The sequence below is a fragment of the Phaethon lepturus genome, unplaced genomic scaffold (genome assembly GCF_000687285.1).
Source record: "Phaethon lepturus isolate BGI_N335 unplaced genomic scaffold, ASM68728v1 scaffold21143, whole genome shotgun sequence".
Classification (NCBI taxonomy): domain Eukaryota; kingdom Metazoa; phylum Chordata; class Aves; order Phaethontiformes; family Phaethontidae; genus Phaethon; species Phaethon lepturus.
In genome coordinates this window covers 21,089-39,444 of record NW_010530213.1, presented here as the reverse complement: position 1 = coordinate 39,444, position 18,356 = coordinate 21,089, and the positions used below count along the sequence as shown (strand labels likewise).

Below are 18,356 nucleotides of genomic sequence, written 5' to 3'. Positions count from 1 at the left end.
CTACAGCTCCTAAAATTCCTATCGTATACTTTGCATCTGTCTGTTTGGTGAACTTAATCACTGCTTAACAGCTCATATCTGTTGATACAGTTTTTCTTCTCCGTTTCTTTTTAGCACAACACACGTGTGCATTGCCTACCGATGCCCTGTCGCCTACCCCACCACCTCCACAACCATGCCAGTACTTCAAAAGCTGTCAATATGTCTCTGCAGTTGAATGCTGCAGTGCAGTTCCCAGGCTTTAAATACTTAAAAATAAAAGGAGGTCTATTTGAAATATGAAAAGGGTATGAATCACGAAATAAGGAAACAGTAACTTGATCATAACAAATATATTTGACCTTTAAAGCAGTAACAACAAACATTAAAAACACTCAAGTTCTCCTTTGCTGCCAAGTTTATTTTCCTCATAAGTTGTGCCCCATTATGCTACAATAATCCTTCATTATTCCAGTACAATAATGCACAGTCTATCGTCTACCTATAGTTGTCTGGTGTCTATTTAGTTTTATAGCAAGCAAGCAATTTGAGAATATGGTAATAAAGCCTCAATCACAGTAATGATGTATGATGGGCTGTAATTTCTGTGTGCTAATGGGTTACAAACAGTATCACAATGATGACGGGAATCTCATTGATTCATTATATGAGTGCAATAATATCAAAATGACTTAATATAGATCACAATTTACTCATGCACATACTGATAACAACCTCTATATATTTCTATATACAGATATATAGAAATAAAATTAATATTAGTCTTTCCACATAAAAGTTCACACGGCACAAAACATTTTGTGTTGAGTTTCCTAAATCAATGTTTAAAGTTGAAATTACTGCATTGAACGGGTTCTTTGAAAAGCAACCCATTGATTTTAATCTGCTTGAAGCAATCAATTACTCCCTGTCCTCTTTATTCCAAACTGTAATGAAAACTAAACTGCGTTGTCTTGAAAACTAAATGTGAAGATGATCATAAACAGAATTTAAACTCCATGGATTATTCATATCTACCCATTTAGATTTGCCATTTCCATTATGAGTACATTTGCCATGAGCATTTAATGGACATCTAAAAGGGAATTCATTAAAGCAGGAGCTGTTGGCAGCACTTATGGGCTTCAGACTGCTTTATGTTTGCCTTTAATAGCTCGCTATTATAAAAGTGATATATTGTGTTCATCCCATTAGTAGTTTGCAGAAAGGTCTGTAAGACATAACAAATCCTTTTGAGTATTGTCAGAATCAAAACTAAATCACAGGGTTGTTTGTTTTTTGTTTTTTTTTTTCCAAGCGGCATATTACGACCCCAACAATATACCATTTTAGGTCATCTAAACTTTGATGATCTTAGCCAAGTAAGAATTTAATGACCCTACAGACAGTTTGTTCTTTTTCTAATGAAACATGCATGAATTATTAATGCTGTTTCAAATGCACAGATTTTTAAAAACTTGTCATAACTATTAAGGTTAAGCATGCTTAAAAATGAAACGTTTTCTCAAAAGTATTCTCTCACTTGTTTTGGGCCAAAGCAGTGTCAAAGCAAGTAGGAAGCTTAATGCCACCAACCTGTAGGTGAAGAAACAGAAGAGCAAGCAGCCTCCACCCACCTGCTTCCCTCCCCCTGGCCCTCTGCAGATGACCAGAAGGGGTGTATCTGCACAAGGTGCTTCCTTACCGGCAAAGGAAGAAAGCAAAAGGCAAGCTAGAACTGCCAAAAGTAATCCAAGGTTTGCAATAGAAACACCCCTACATATCATAGCTCAGTTCTACTTGATGGCTCTATATGCCTTGAGAAGTAACATGATATAATTTACCATCTAAGTGTATTTGAGCTGGTAGTATGAAAGTGTTACTGTGATTAAATCTTTACAGAATACAAAACAAACAAATATCTGATTATTCACTGCTTGTTCACCAGAACCATTACGACCACCGGCCCAGCACACTGAATGCAATTCTGTTTGTTACCTTGTGCTCCCTCTGCTGACTTTCTAGTTGCTAGACATACTGTATCCTTCCCAGTAGATGCTATTTATTAATTTGTAAAGAAAATGGTGGATTGCACAACATGTACAGTTAAAACTCTCTACTTTTCAATGGATTACCACAAATACTAATAACTAGGGATCATAAATTGCCTCTCTGGTTCTAGATATTTAATTTGCAAAAGATGAACTTCATTTAAATCCCAGTTGTTTAGGAGAACACTTTTTCTCCTTAGCTGCAACGGGTACTGGCAGCTTTACAAAGCAGTCCTGGTACTATACCAAATCCAGCCATAGTACCATGACACTCAGAAATCACTTTTACAGAAGGGCTGTGTAAACTAAACTCAGTTGCAGTTAGAACAATTCCCTCGTATGATGAAGACTATATCCATACTTTCAGCAAGCAACTGTTGAGGAAATAAGTAGCATTTATCACCTATCAATGAATGTCAACAGTGACTGATACAGAGCAAGCGACTTTACCATGTTCAGAAATTCCTGACTAGCATGAGAAGAATTAAATTATTAGTATGAGGAGGCAAGCCACAGAAGCAACTGGCCATTCTCGTTTCACTGCATTTGAATTTTCAATTATCATAATTTACACAATTTTTGCAAGATGATAAGTTAATAAATCTCTCTCTGAATCAAAAAGCTACATACATACTAATATAGGCATCTGCACAGAAAGGTAAGAGATACCTGTATCTATGAGATAGACAGGTAGAAGGAAACACAATTGCTAGTGAATTATTTCCTCGGCGGCTGTTGTCTAGTAAAAATTCTAAAATCCCTTCCTTGACCTAGGAGCAACTAACTGACTTCGGTGAGTTGGCATATGGCTACTTTAGATAAATGCTTATGAAACCAGTATTCTTTTATAATTCACAGGATGTGTGTGTTTGTTTAAACATATAATTAGTTTGAAATTTTTTTACACCAACTTCCACGAAGATGTGGAAGTCTAAAATGATGGGACAGATACATATGAGCTCCTCAGGTCTGTATTAGACCATTAGAAAACCAGCATCTGGGACTTATGCCTCTGTAATAAAAGATGGGATTTTCATAAAAGCAATAGGAAGCAGTAAATCTTATCCTCATGCAGAAGAACAGTAGATGTGGAATGACTCTCAAGAAATCTTTGAAGAGCCTCATTTCGATGTGTAGCTGAACATGGGCAACAATGTATGAGAAACCAACTGATGTATGTGCGCCACAGCTACTACGGGTGCTGGAATCTCTAGCTCAGGGAGACTTACCAGTGAACTCACTTTCTGCAAAAAGTTACAGATTATCATAAATACTACTTGGAAAATTATCCAGTGCCCTGTATAGCCAAGATCATGGTCGGTACAACCAGAAAAAGTAGATGTACCACTTTCAATCCTGATCTCAGTTGAAATAATTGATCTCATAGCATGCTATGAACACCTTCAAAAGAGTCTCATTAGTCAAAGTTACAGAATCCAATATTCTGTTGTGCAAACAATACAGATATTTAGTGGAAAGGGGAAAAAAAAAAAGATCAGATTTCATCACCCAGTCAACCTGCCCACCTTTACCAACCCATTTCTGAATAGTTCCAGAATGCTTCTGGGATAAAAAAAAAAAAAATATCTCATACCAAGTCTTGGTCCCTCAGTCTGTAAGTTAGGTAAACTTTTGTCTTTAATTTTTGCTCCACATTTTCAAGGATATACAGTATCTCTTTCAAACTTTCATACCAAGAGCCCTAAGACAGAAACTTCAGATAATACTGGCTGCCTTAGTTTCTGAACTCACTAGGTTGAGTAGAAAATAAGGCCTTAGATAGTAACTCACAGAAAGTTGACCAAATTTCTCAGAATTGCTAGAGTTCTTCCTACCTATTTGTAAGAAAATGTATTTGCTGACTTAAGTACTTTACTTAAGTACCTTATGAAAAAGAAATAGTTCTGTTCTAATGAATAACCACTCCACACATTTTCTACACTCAAAATCAACTCATCACAAAGAAAAAAATCTGAATGATTCAACATCTTCCTTTCACCCCCACTGTTATGACAGTTAAGGCTACGGAAAAAAAAAACCCACGACCCCTATTCTGCTTTTTTGGTGAATGATTCTGCTGTTGAATCTCAGTTAATGTTTCCAATGAGCACTGAAGCAAGAACAACTCTAAAAAGGATGAGAAAAATAGGCTTACAATACCTAATTAAAATTCCGATGTCCATAAAAGTTGGTCACAATTTCTCCACAGCTATCTCTGCTTTTCTTTTACTCATCATTTCATTGATTACTTTTAATGACAGGAACAGAAGAAGTTCAGTTTCTGAACTCCCTGGGCTTATTATAAAAAAAGTAAAGCTTAAAATAGTAACCTAGAAGAAACTCACCAAAGCAACTGATTTAAATATAAGATCCCACTAGTGTATTGAAGGAACCTGCCCTTAACCGATATTTGGATAGACATTTTCAACTGGTGGTTTCATGTGTTCGTAGCCCAAGAAGTCTGTTCTCTCAGAAAAGTATGTTTTAGGGATTTCATGTGTCCATCATGTAATCAAAAGAGGGACTAAACGCAGTAGGCAAAAAACATTAAAATTAAGGTAAACCTTTCTGTCACGGAGATTCTCCAATTATAGCATAAACCTTTAAATCTCAACTGAGAAAGTGAAATTCCCCTGCACAGAATTACTGATCATCTGATCACCAACTATAAAACAAGTTTATTTATCATCTCCTATCCCTATTAGGAATTAACAACTATTGTTTCTTCAGTGTCCTTAGATCTCTTTAATCAATTTGAAGCATAAAACTGTCTATTGTAGTTATGGAGGCCACTACAAAAATATTTTCGATATTCTGAAACTTTAAAATGCTGACAGACTGCACTGAGTAACATTAAAGGTCTAACAAATATCCATATCAGAGCTGATGACTGTGAGTCTCATGCAGTAAGTCCTCAAGACTGAAAGGCCATGACTGACCTGCTAGTCATTGGGAAGCGGTGCTGCTGAAAGCATTTGGAAACATAGATGTAAATTCTGAGCCTCATCATGTCTGAAGTTTGATTTATTTGATGTTAGTAACTGCATACACAAGGTAGGTAGATAATAAATGGTAAAGAAAAAAATTGAACTGTCCATATTTACATTAATGGAATATGGCAGAAGCAAGCTAAAACCCCTAACATCAACAGTAGAGACACCAAGAAATACCTCATGATTCAACTCTTCTTTGTATGGTTGCAAACAATTTTCACTAAATCCAATTTTGCCTGGAACATCTTAATTCACTAGAGTCTACCTGTAATTTACTGAAAGCACTGGAAAAAGAGAGTGTAGGCATTACCAAAACGTTTGGATGAGCCATGAATTGATGCACAAATAGGAACAGGAGTGCATGCTGGAAACCCTTTCCTTGACAGAGCAAAATGCAGTTTCTACAGAGATTTCTGGGCATACCTTTCTTGGTAAAGGTATTTCCATACAGCTGCAAAAGGAAGGACATAGGTATGACATATCATCTGCCTCAGAGGAAACTTTTCACTTAATTCATGATGAAGTGTTTTACAACGATGTGGATGTTTTCTTTACTACGCTAATCTCAAACAGCATACCAGGCCATTTACATAAGGTGTGTGAAGCCAAGGGCAGTCCAAATAAAAAACAACTTGATTCAGAAATCTGATGACTTCATCAACCTGGAAAGTTTCCAGATCAGAGGAAATGCAAAATAGAGGAAGTAGCTGGAGCCTCATTTATATCTCAAACCCCAAAAGGTTTCTTATACTATGTCCTGCATATGACTGCTGGTGCTCTGCAGGAAATAGTCCTTAGCAATTCATCTCCATTGACTTTATCTCTTCTAGAGTGGAAGTGATGTATTGCTGGTTAGACTGGATGGTTAGGTGGCAACAGCTTGATGAAAAGAGACAAAGTTTTCTATACATGCTTCTCCACAAATGCTCGTCTTCATTTTTAAAGGATCAGGTCAACACTGATAATTTAATACAAATACTTATAAATAAGTCTAAAAAGCCTGAAAAAAAAATTAATAAACCATCATAATAGGAATGCAAACTATTCAATCCTGTTTAATTAAAAAAAAAAGTAGTAGTGATATGAGAGGAAAAGGTAAAAGGAGAAACAGAATGTTCTGTGCAATTCGGGATTATACCAGAACTTATGCCTGTAACAAAATAAGCAGAAAATACTCCAAGAGACTGAGACTTCACACGCAGCGATCAACACCGGTTAACAGAACCACAGATGCAGAAAATGCACCTTTTTGTAAGGTCAAAAACAACTGACCTTGAGGTCACAAAGAGTGGAATTTTGTATTTTATTTACTCAGTTATCAGGTTTGTTCCATGTGTAAGAATAGAAAATGAAAAGATTATTACTTGTGTCAAATATTTTCTTGGGGGGTGTATTTAAAATTAACTTAAACTAGTGCTCTAGAACAATTACTTAGGAACACTGCTATACAAATATGTATTCCCCATAGAAATCTAAAATGACAGCACTATTCTAAAGGAAAATCTAGAGGATCATCTAGAGGACTGTTTTAGTAATATACTAGTCACTGGTAACTAAATTAAGTTCCTAAGTAATTCTGAAGGAGATGCTAAACAGCTGATCAGCTAAAATATCAAACAAAAAACCTTTTAGCATTGCTGACCAGTGCAGACTACGAACACAGCACCTAAACTGAACTATGTATAAATTCAGCCAGTATCAACAAGAGTAATCTAATCTAGGATTTTACTGTTTTGTTCTTTTTTGACAGATGTACTTATGTGTTGCTTTGCGTATTTTTCCTTTCTGAATTACACAAATATGCAATAAGCAATTTCATAATTAAGTTTAACTGGAGTCATAAAAATTGCCGTAGTCTAATATTAAAGAATTATTCACTCTGCTTTGAACTCTAATGGTTAATTTACTTACTGCAAGGTCTGGAAAATTAATTCATTAAGCTACTTAAATAATGAAGATATGAGGCCAACATACAGCAACAAAACCAATATATTACATGAGTAAGTCACAAGATAGCCTGTTTCCCCCCTCCACCCAAGATGCCCTGTCTGCTGTTTATTCCTTCTTGCTAAGTTAGTATGGGATCTATAGGACAAGTGGAAAGGTCCAGCAGTTAGAAGTTACTCAAAGAATCTGCTTGAGGTGAAATTATAACTGAATTATTAAACAAAGAGCATAATCAATATAATAAACACAAACAATATAATAAATACAAATCAGTATTTAGTGACATGGACAGAAAACATAAGTAGTGTCATTACAACTGAGTCTAGCCAAAGGCAAAGCAAAGCAAGTCAAAAAGTAGATGTACACGAAAGCAATATTTGAAACTACTTTTGTAAAATAGAAAAAGGAATTATATGAGGCTATATCAGATAAGAATCACTAAGCAATGTAATAGTTCCTAGAAAAATTTTAAATACACTTGCATTCAAAATAAGATGAAAAACGCTGTAAGATTGATTTTGTTTAACATGTATGCTGCCCCATCAGCATTCTCTAAATCTCAATTTCTGAGACACGTAAGCAAATTAAAACTATTGGCTACCACTCACATATCAAGTAAATAGAACAGAAAATTAACCGATGCAAATACTTAAAAGTCAACCACTACCATGACTAATTTGCATATAAAACAAAATGTGGAAAAAAGGGCATTTCAGTATAGATACAAACATCCCCACATTAGTGGAATTACTTACAGGTGACTTAGCCTAGTTTTGCAAATGAACTATCCACCTAACTTCACAGGAGATTTCAGGTTCTTCTGCCAGCATAAATAGAAGAAATTTTCAGAAAGCAAATCAATGAACAGACTCAATCTCAGAATCACAGAATCACAGAATCACTAGGTTGGAAAGGACCTTCAAGATCATCAAGTCCAACCATTAATCCAGCGCCACCATGTCCCCTAAACCATGTCCTGAAGCGCCACATCCACACGTTTCTTGAACACAAGAAATACATCTCATTCCTCTTTAAAACATACTTGTAACATTATTAGGAAAGTCTTTCCCTTATTCTCTTCTTAGCATGCAGTAGGTTTTTTTTTCATAATTAAATTGCTATACTAAATTGTCTGAAATGTAACTCTACTACAAAAAAATTAATCATGTTTGCAGCATTTTGGGACATACTGTACCACTGTTTATCAGCATTTTGCTGTCACCACAACCTCTCTCTGCTTTGGCCACCAGTGCAATTTGTTCTGGGCACTTGCTATTAGAAAAACAGTAGTCTCTGTCAAATCACAAATTATACTCAGATCCAAATAACCCAATAATATATTTGCCAAACACTTAAGAAGTCAATAATTTGGAGTGGAAGTAGGATTAGTTTTCAAGTCCGCAAGTGATGGTATCAATTCTGAAACACTTAAATATTAGTTTACAAATATTGCTTATAGCTTAATAGCATCATAGACGTAACTTCACAAAGATATTGGCTCTAGACAGTAATTATATCCTCAGCCTAATGTTGCAGTTAATGGACATACACATTTCAATGATAATTGCAACGCCTGAACATGATAATGTGCCTTTATTAGCAGCTACAAAATAAAGCTCAGTTACAGCCAAGCGCAGAACTGAACTATACTAATTATTTATTTTTAAGACTGCCTGATTTGTGTTATAAAATTCTAATAAAATAGCATAGTACTTTACTTAAACCAGTGCTTTAATTGCAAACATGTGATTAAATAATATCTATATAAAGATTCGTGCACGTTTTAGTTGACATGAGGAATGAGCTGAAAGAAAGATGTTAGTAAGATAAAGGTGTAGTTAATGGAACAGCAAATAAACTGCACTTAAAAAAAAAAGAGAATATTTTAAGGATTTAAAGATTCTAAACAGCATTGCAAGAAAAGGAGGAAGACTAGGAGTATATAACGTAGAATTTGGGAAAAGAAAAAGCAAAACAAAAATTCCCCAAGCAAACACAGAAGAGAAAGTGCTGTATAGTCCAAGAAGAAAAACATATTGATTCCTGCATAAAACAACCAAGTAGAAAATTACAGACCTGAGGATATGTAAAATGAAGAATACTTTATAACTCAACCTGATGAGGAAACCAACATTTATGACTCTGCAAAGTTCTTAGTGTTTGTGTTTATGTCCTGATAGGTTCTTTGCTGTACGGAATTTCCAAGTAATGGAGAAATTTACTAAAGAAATGTCTAAAAGTAGTTAAAGAATAGGCACTGTGTATTGGGATTGAAAGTTTGCCGAGGCATTCTAAGTAAGAATTGCTGTCTAGTCCCATGAATTAAAATGTCACAGGTTCAAGTGCACTTGTTTTTGGCTTGTTGGTATTTTAATTTAAAAACACAAAGGCAAAAAAATTCCACACTAAATACTTAAATAATCCTTTGAAGTATTAAGATTTCATCAAAGGAAATCCAATTACTTTTCACATGAAGCAAGATGGGTGTCAGTGCAAGCCACAATCACAAATTCAAAATAACTATACACTTTTATAAGCAATCGCACAATTCACTTAGCTTGTCCAATCTTTAGGCAATTAAATCAGTTCAAATATTAGTCCAGGAAGATTTGCTTAAAATTCTTTCTTCTCATGGCAGGATAGGAACTATGATAGAAAACATGAAAGGAGATCTGCCTGAGTAACATTTACTCGACTAAATTTTCTTTAGCTCCTAAACTTGCTAGAAATTGCTAAGTCAGTCAAGAATTCAGAGCCTCAAAGAGAACTAAAGTAATTCACATACAAGCAAGGACTATTATCAAAAACAAAGCCATTGCCAATTCTTTTGTCCAAAACCCTGATGAATTCTGAACACTGAGCTGCTCCAAGCCAAACTAGCAAATCCATACCCACAAAAAATTCCTACACTTTTCCCAAAGTCTGAGCTACAGATTTGACTAGTTTTGTGGTTGCCTCCATGCTGGAAGACAGATATTTAGTTTAAGAAGCATTACATGTTCTCATCTCATTTTTGCTCTTTAAAGCTTTGAAAAAAAGATTCTTCTTTAAAGTATGACTAAAATCACCAGGAAATTACTTGTTAAATAATACAACTGTATTTATCGATTTCAGTCCCATTTTCCCAGTATTTTGACCATACTGAATGGTAAGTGTATCTAAAATGCTTGAAATCTCTTTGAAATTTAAGTTGGTAGCTTGTAACCTCTTAAGTTCTGTAGGTAAGCTTAATATCTTATTTGCTCTACTTTAAAGCTAAAAATGTTTAGAAGAAAAAGTTGTTATTAAGATTTCTTGGGATGATTGTATCAATTCTACAGATTTGGAAAAATCCCGCAATACTTTGATCACCCATCACAATAATATCTACTTATTTTGGATTTCTGTACTAGCAATTATATTCTGTTTAATTCAGCATAGGCTGTTACATGAATTTGGAGGCTTTTATGACCAGCACTATACCATCATTTATCTGGAAAAAACAAATTGTGTTTGATAAAACAAACCCAGTTCTGTGACATTCCTCTTCTGCACTTATAACCAGAGGGAAGAATACACACTGCCTCAAAAGAAGAAGAATTTTGCAACAGCTGTTGAAGTTTTTCATCAGTACCAGATGGATCCAAGCCCCACTGAAGTCAATCCCTACTTTCTTTTCCTATGTGAACTACAAGGAGATTGGATGAGAACATTGTGGTAGCTATGAAACAGTAAAAATAAGATTTGGCCCAGTGAAGTGAAAAATACCAGTGACAATATTTTTCTTTTGAAACAACTGTTCTTTATTCTGCCTAGAATATGCCATATAAATAAGTTGTACCCAATTCTCACTATGATGCTTCCTTAACAAACTCTAAATGTTAAACTTAAATGAGAGGCATTTCATGCAATCTGAAAAATATTCAGTTCAATTAAAAATAATTGATGCATGGTGAAATAATTCTTCCCAAAGCTGCTGTAAAATCTTCAAAAAATAAAGCTACTTAATAATTTTCATCTCCTACAGGCTAGAGAGAAGCATTATTGCATATTAAAAATTGGAGTGTGGTTTTCCCAGAGGTAAAAGAAAGTTATTAAAACAACCTATTTATTGTTGATATAACTATCCATTTGTGCTACACAAAAAGTAACAATTTCAGTACATTAAAAGAAAAGCTAATTAAAGCATAATTAGTATTTTCTATGTTTTGATAATTAAGGGTTAGTTGGCTATTTCTTTTCAAATTTCTATTTGATGTACCCGAACAATGCCTTTAATGAGCAGCTAACGCTATTGAATCCCTGATGGCTGAGGAGTTTAGTGACCACTACTACATTACTTTCATTTATCACTGCCTCTTTACCTATAAATTAAAGTAGCCCTGTAGCTATGTTGATCTACTTTATATCAATTTTTTCATCCATATCAGCTGAATATGTATGGCATTAACCTCATTTACTAGTTTAGAAAAGCTGAATTAAAATGAGATCTAATTTCTAGTGCACAGAACAATTTCAAAACTGCCTGCTAATTTCCAGCACCTGTCAGTGTTGTGATCTTCACCTCACTGTAATGAAATAAAACAGTATATATATTTTACAGCTCAGAAAAGAATAATCACTCATAAGTGTTAAGATATCATTAATCATGAAGACGGTAGGGCCCAGAATCTTTTACGAGATGCACACAGATCAACACCTTTACTTGCAAAGGTCCCCACTAAAGTCAGCGGGACTGCTGCAGATCTCTGGGTCCTATATTGGGCAGGGTGAAAAGCAGTCACATTCTGCACAACTATGTATTGGTTGGGTTTTTTTGTTTTGTTTGTTGTTTTTTTTCCCTAGGTCACGCTTCTGTGTCTGCAGGCAATGTAATTAAAGAAATATGCATTTACTGAAGAAATATCAAAATAACATAAGTCAACAGTGTTGTCCCGAATATGGGTTCTTCACCTGGTGTGCAGAGAGCTGAAAAATACACTTTTAGAAGACAAGTCTGTGTTCAGTGGCTAGGTGATACCTGGTTACATGCATTTTTTGCTTTCAGCTACTGTAAAAAACATATAGCAAGGAAATTACATTTTTTTCATCCCATCTAAACACACTGTAGTCGAAATTCTAAACCCTCCATTTTTTTATCATGATGCAGATCTACCTCATATGTTGAGCCTGTAATTTAAAAGCTTTAAAAACACATACAGATGCAATCCTAAATGCTAATACAGTAACTTCTTCATATGGATCACATAAGCAAATAAAGTATGTGCAGGACACGGTAAGAAAACCCATTTGCATCCCCCCAGCCCACTTCATCATCATGCTTCAACCTGTAATTGTAAAGGCTCTTTATGAAAGATTAATCCATACTCCTACGTCCTTCTTCACTCTCACCTATCCTAGACTGAAAAACAGACAGCATTCCCCAGATTACTGAGCTGATGCACCTAACGAAGGTGACCATTGTATCTCTTCATTTGGACATGTGGCTGTTTCCCAGAAACAGAAGAGTCTGAATTCTAACTCCTAGTTTTTTACCTTGGGTTCCCATCACTTTTACTTAAGGTTGGGGCAAAATTAAAGCATGGCTTGCTGGAACACCCTATTGCCAGGGATCTTCACTTCTGGAGGATTCCCTCACACTAGAGACACCTGGTACAGGATAAAATCACCTCCAGACTTCTCTACTATTCTACTTCTCTACTATCAGGGCTACTACTTGATTAGAAAGAGCTGAACTGGGAACCATTAATTGCTTTACCGTGGAGCAAAAGAGTTTATCTAATTGCATTTTACCCAATAAATTCTATTTAACATACAAACTAAACACCAACCTTGAAACCCATAACTATTCTGCTTAAAATTATGGGTGGGATTTCTTCAAAATCACTCTGCTTATAGAAGCTGAAAACACAACTCCAGAAATAACCTGTAATCAGGCTCTGCTGAAAAGCATAGCTCAGTCTCAAACACTTGCTATTACTAATGTGGTTTTCACCACACTACCCTTACCTAACATGTGAATAGGTTCCAGTTTTGACCTCTATGTTGCAGGAATGGCAAGGGATAACTCTAGTTAAATAGCGCCACATGCTGTAGAAAGTAAACATGACAAGTGCAAAATTAAGATAAAATCCTTAATCTCAGTTAGAATGCCATAAAAAACCCGGAGTGTAAATAAATGACATGACAGACAGTTCTATACCCTAATTCTAAACCTTACTTAACACTTCTTAATTACATTAGTACCTTTCGCATACGTTCTTCCTCACATATAAAGCCACCATAATTGTCCACTAGATATTCTGTGATTGAAAACAGAAGTATTTGACAACTAAAACCTTTCCCCCAAAAACTGAAGATGCAAAGGAACTAACAATAAAAAGAACCTTACCACTGTATGCATACATTTTTCAAGAGCACACTATTAGAATAACTCTTAATGGTACCTCAAGAGAAAAGTCTTCATCTAATGCCATGTTTTTTATAACATCATTATAAACTGTGCAGATATGAAAAACTGAACTGAACACAGCTGAAAGTGTCAGGACTCCAAATTGTGAAGATGCCTTAGTGTGAAACTTGTTTCAAGTTAAAGATACAATTCTAAGTTAACGTAAGAAATTTTAGTAATTAGCTTAACTAGGTTGAATTTCCTATGATATATTAAACAGTAAAATTTATCCAACAAGTTACAGTTTGATTTACTCTTGGCAATCTCTCAGTACCAATCAGAGAGGGCCAGAGAGCCAAATATGCCCACCCAATGCCATCAACTGCTGCTGTGGCCTATCCCCAGGGGGGAGTTTGGAATAGATGCAGCTCAAACCCCTTTAGGGATGGCTACAAACTCCTCCTGTTGTGTTTTCTTCCCCCTCCAAGGACAAATCTCTGATGTGTCTGGAAGCAGGAAAAGGTCCTGGCTAGCAAGTCTTGCCTTTTTATCCTTGTTTGGCCTAAATTAGTGTCCCAAGTGCAAAACTGTTGAACTGTATTATCTGTGTTAACAAACACGCTCTTCAGCAACACAAGCAGCACTCAAGCACAAGCTGCAGACCTCAAGATTTGGTCTATCTGCCACAGCAAGGTAAGAATTCACATTGTAACTCATGAAGCACCTGCTCATTAAGTGACAACTCTGCTCTAACCCACAATAAAAAAAAGCAGCTAAAATACATTCTTAGCACCCCCAACTTATTTTTTTTGCACTTGCCATGGGAAGTTACACAACTTAGCAGAGATGTCACCAGACAGTCTCTCTTAACTGCAGGCTATCCAGTGCAAATCCCATCTGTGGCTGGATAACTAAGAAGAGATCTTCCTTAGCACGGATAAATGAAGAGCAAAGTCATGTTTTGAGCTGGAAAAAGAGTCTGTCAACTCTGCATGTTCAAAGACACTGCAATTCCTGTCACTCTTAGTACTTACACTCTTTTTCCTTTTAAAATGGCTGTAATGAGCTACTTGAAACATGCCAGTCTAAAACAAATTCCTGAAATAACAGAAAAATTCCTTATCGGTGGTTCATCGACATAACACAATACAAATAGGAAGGCTCATTTCCCCTGTAAGTATGCTTTTCACTAGCTAAGCCATAGCAAACAACCATGACCATTTATAATAGTCTTATTAGGAAGCATGAGATCAGACCAGCAGGACTTCTGGCTTATTCCGTACTTTATGGAAGAAAGAATTAAGTATACCTAAACATAAATCAAAAGCCCCCATAGCGTCTGGGGTTGTACGCACCAGTACTCCATTACTGGCATAGTTAAAAAGCTTTCCCTAAGTCTTCCTTGCTACAAACTAATTACATCCTGTCTTTCCCTTGAAGGGCACTGAAAACATCCGATCACTAGCTGTTCTAAAACAACTCCTGACATCCTTGATTTTTGTCCACCCCAATATTCTATTTGCTAAAGTACACCACAGCAGTATCTTGTGCATCTTATTCGCATTGTCAAACTCTCCCATTTGTCTACAGTTTTCTCAAAAGTGTGGTGCCCAAAATTGGAAACATTATTCCAGCTCCAGTCCAGTCAGAACCAAATATTCAGAATTGAACAGAAATTCCAGCACCTGACACAGTACTTCTACTACTACATCCACTAAGATGTGGTATTTTTTGTGTGTGCAAAACCAACACATACTCCTGCTTGCAACACACTCATCTCTACAGCATTTTCTGAAATAATGTCGCCTGGTCAGAGATTTCCCAGTGGTAGTTGTAAGTGGGACTTTTCACTCCCTAAGCATGGTGTTTCACCAACTTTTTAAACTTTCAGGTTATTTCTCCCGATCATGAAGATCGCTCTGAATTCAAGTACTGTCCTTTGCAATCACATTTCCTCCCGGCCTATCGTCACTTGCAATTATAAATAAATAATTGTATAATTGTTGATATGTTAAGAATATTACAAAGGAAAAGTCTCATTCAAAACAGCAATGTTTTCTCTAATAAATAGCATGTGTTTGATGTCAGGAATCAGGAATTACACTACTTACAGTAGTGACTAACAGTGGCCCACTACAGTAACGCTAAAGCTACCACAGACAGAAGCTGAGACTACAATTTCAGTAAAGCACAGTGCAGTGCTTTTCAGGCAACTTATTTCCTACTACCCTTCCAGCATCCAAATCAGCAATATGCCACAAAAAGATGACTCTATGAAGGCTAAGTCATACCAGCATTTAGAACAAAATATGTTTTGATAGACAAATAGATACTAATAGTGCTATACAGAACCAGAGAATCCAGTCTAGTACCCAACAGAAATATTATATATATATTCACTCAAAGGTCTATCTGATCCAAAAGACAATATCTTGATGTATTATTTCTATACTGGAAATATGATGGTACTAAACGTATATTACAGTATCGTGGAGGAGATTGACAAGGTTTTGCTATTCCTCCTTAGACAGCAAGCCCCAGTGGACTGTTGAATAAGAATGCATTAATTTACCTAGCCAAGTTTCTTTTTCTATAATGAGTTTGCTTTTATTATATGCACATACTTAAGAATATCAGTTAATTAATGAACAAAATTTCTATATTTGTATAGACTTGTTCTACAGTTTCATTAGACTATCCAGTCTTCTCTAACAATTATCTGTTTTTCTGTATGCAAGCATATGATCAAAGAGAAATATTCTCCAAAATTATTTCAACATGGCTGAAGCGTGCATAATTTCAATTATCCATTCTGTAAATAAAACAATTCAAGCAATCCTGAATATTTATATAAATGTGTATTAACATAGTCATTTGATATATATCTGATTTCTCTGCTTCCAAGTGTGAGCCTTTTTATTGCATATTTGTAGATAGCTGCCAGCAAGACACAGTACCAGAGGATTTACAACTGTGAGGGTAGAATGCCATCTGCTGCTATACTTGCTGCTACAGCAGGATAAAACAGAAGAATCATACAAGTGCTGCCTTCTGCCCTTCTCATAATTGTAAAACGTACACAAACATCTCATTTTCTTTTATTAAAAATTTAAAAAAAACACAAAAACTGGGAGCTCAGATGCCTTTACACACATCTTTTGTAATAAAATCTGGTAAAATAATGTGATATGGACCACGGTATTCCACCAATGCAAATGATAGGTTGTTGTATCAGGCCTACTAGAACAAAACAAAAAAGAAAGTGTAATTTGACTGCAAACTAAATTATACTGGTAGATAGTGTAATCAAACCATTAAAAAAAAAAGCACACTTTGAAAAATGCATTTGCAATGAACTACGGAGTTGCTAGACTGGAGCTGGAATTTAGAAACACCCCTTGAACTGTTATGCACCATGAAAGCCTTGCAAAATTTCTACTTTCCCAGACTGGTTACATACAAGACACATGTCATAAGCAAAGGCAGTATACGGAATATGATATATTACCAGTTTGATTCATGTCCACTTACTGGGGCAGGGGGAAAAACCAAAAGAATAAAATAAAACAACAGAAAACCGTTTTCTCAAATTCATCCTACAGTTTTCCCCCACATCCTTTCACTAAAAGGTTTTTTTTTTTCTGTTCAAAGTGCTCTTCAATAAATCAAATAGAAACATTACCCAGCATTTTACTCAATAATTAACCATTTAACCTTCCGCACACAATGCAATTGCAGAGGCAGCCTTATGGTTATTCAAAGCACATTTCTGAGCTGGTTAAATGCATATGTATTGAATTCTGGTGTAGCTGGCAAACGTTCAAGTTTTACAATTTTTTTCTACTGACAACAGAGCTCCAGGTGATTAAGTATAAATAACGCACTTCAGTTTTTTTGCCTGCCGCTTCACCCACATACAAATGTTTCTTCCACCTTGGGTATACTGTTATAGCATAGCATACTATACACTGATAGGGCTTCTCCACACAGTTACACCTCAGAGCATAAGGTGAAACCAAAACCTTCAAAATTGGATAGAAAGAAAAAATAATCCAGGAATTACAACTACTGTACAGCCACACTGCCTTTGAATTGCCATCAGCAGTTTTGCTAATGAAAATACCAGGAGCATGAGTACATTTTTACTGTGTACCTTCTGTTACTTAGCATTAGAGCAGTGCACCATATCTAAAAATAACAAATCAACTTTGACAATTGGAAGGAACACATTGCTTTTATGAAAAAGTAATTCAGGATAGTGTAAAACTTTATTTTTAATATTAAGTGAGGAACCATTCAATAAAGTTGAAGTACAGTTCAAACCTGAAGGGATAAAAGAATTCTTGAGATTGGGACCGTTCACCAGAAAGCAAGGATAGAGTAGTACACAAGTAAAACCAAATCTCAGTCACTGTCACAATTCTTGCTAAAGATTTGCTTGGGGCTCCAACAGAATTCCTTCAGTCTTTCTCAAGATCAATTGATCTCATCTTACTGACATTCTCTTTATAACATCTATATTATGACTGTCCCCTACAGTTAAGGTGAATTAACTGCTGCTTCTTCAAAAATGCATCTTACTTTTCCCTCTTCCCTATTTAAAATGCAGAAAAGCCAAGTAATGTGAGAAATACAGTGGAAACCACATAAATGAGTAACTGTCAAAAGAACAGAACTATTAAAAGAATAAATCTTGTGTACCCAGCTGTGAAATATAACACAATATAGCAGAACCCAGCTAAATGTTTGAAATAAAAAATTGAAATGCAAAGTAACCTAAAATTGTTTAACGAACATAGCTGTTAAAATATTAACTCCTTGCATGCCAAAACTCAAAAGCATACATGGTAGGAAGCCCGCTCAGATGAACAACACATTAACAAGTTATCTATCTATCCATCTCTCTCTCTGTCTAGCAAATCAGCCACCAGCTAAGCTCAACAGCTTTTACGTGTAAGATAAATTTGCAGGTCAATTTTGCACAGGCTTTTTTATTTCAAGTGCTCTGGTTTACAG

General features: G+C 35.5%; 1 protein-coding gene across 1 annotated transcript in view; it reads right to left on the bottom strand.

Annotated features, from left to right (window-relative positions):
• Positions 1–18,356, bottom strand: part of RANBP17 (RAN binding protein 17) — a gene marked incomplete at both ends in the record, with an annotated part of 129,505 nt that overhangs the window by 90,549 nt on the left and 20,600 nt on the right. The window lies entirely within an intron of this gene.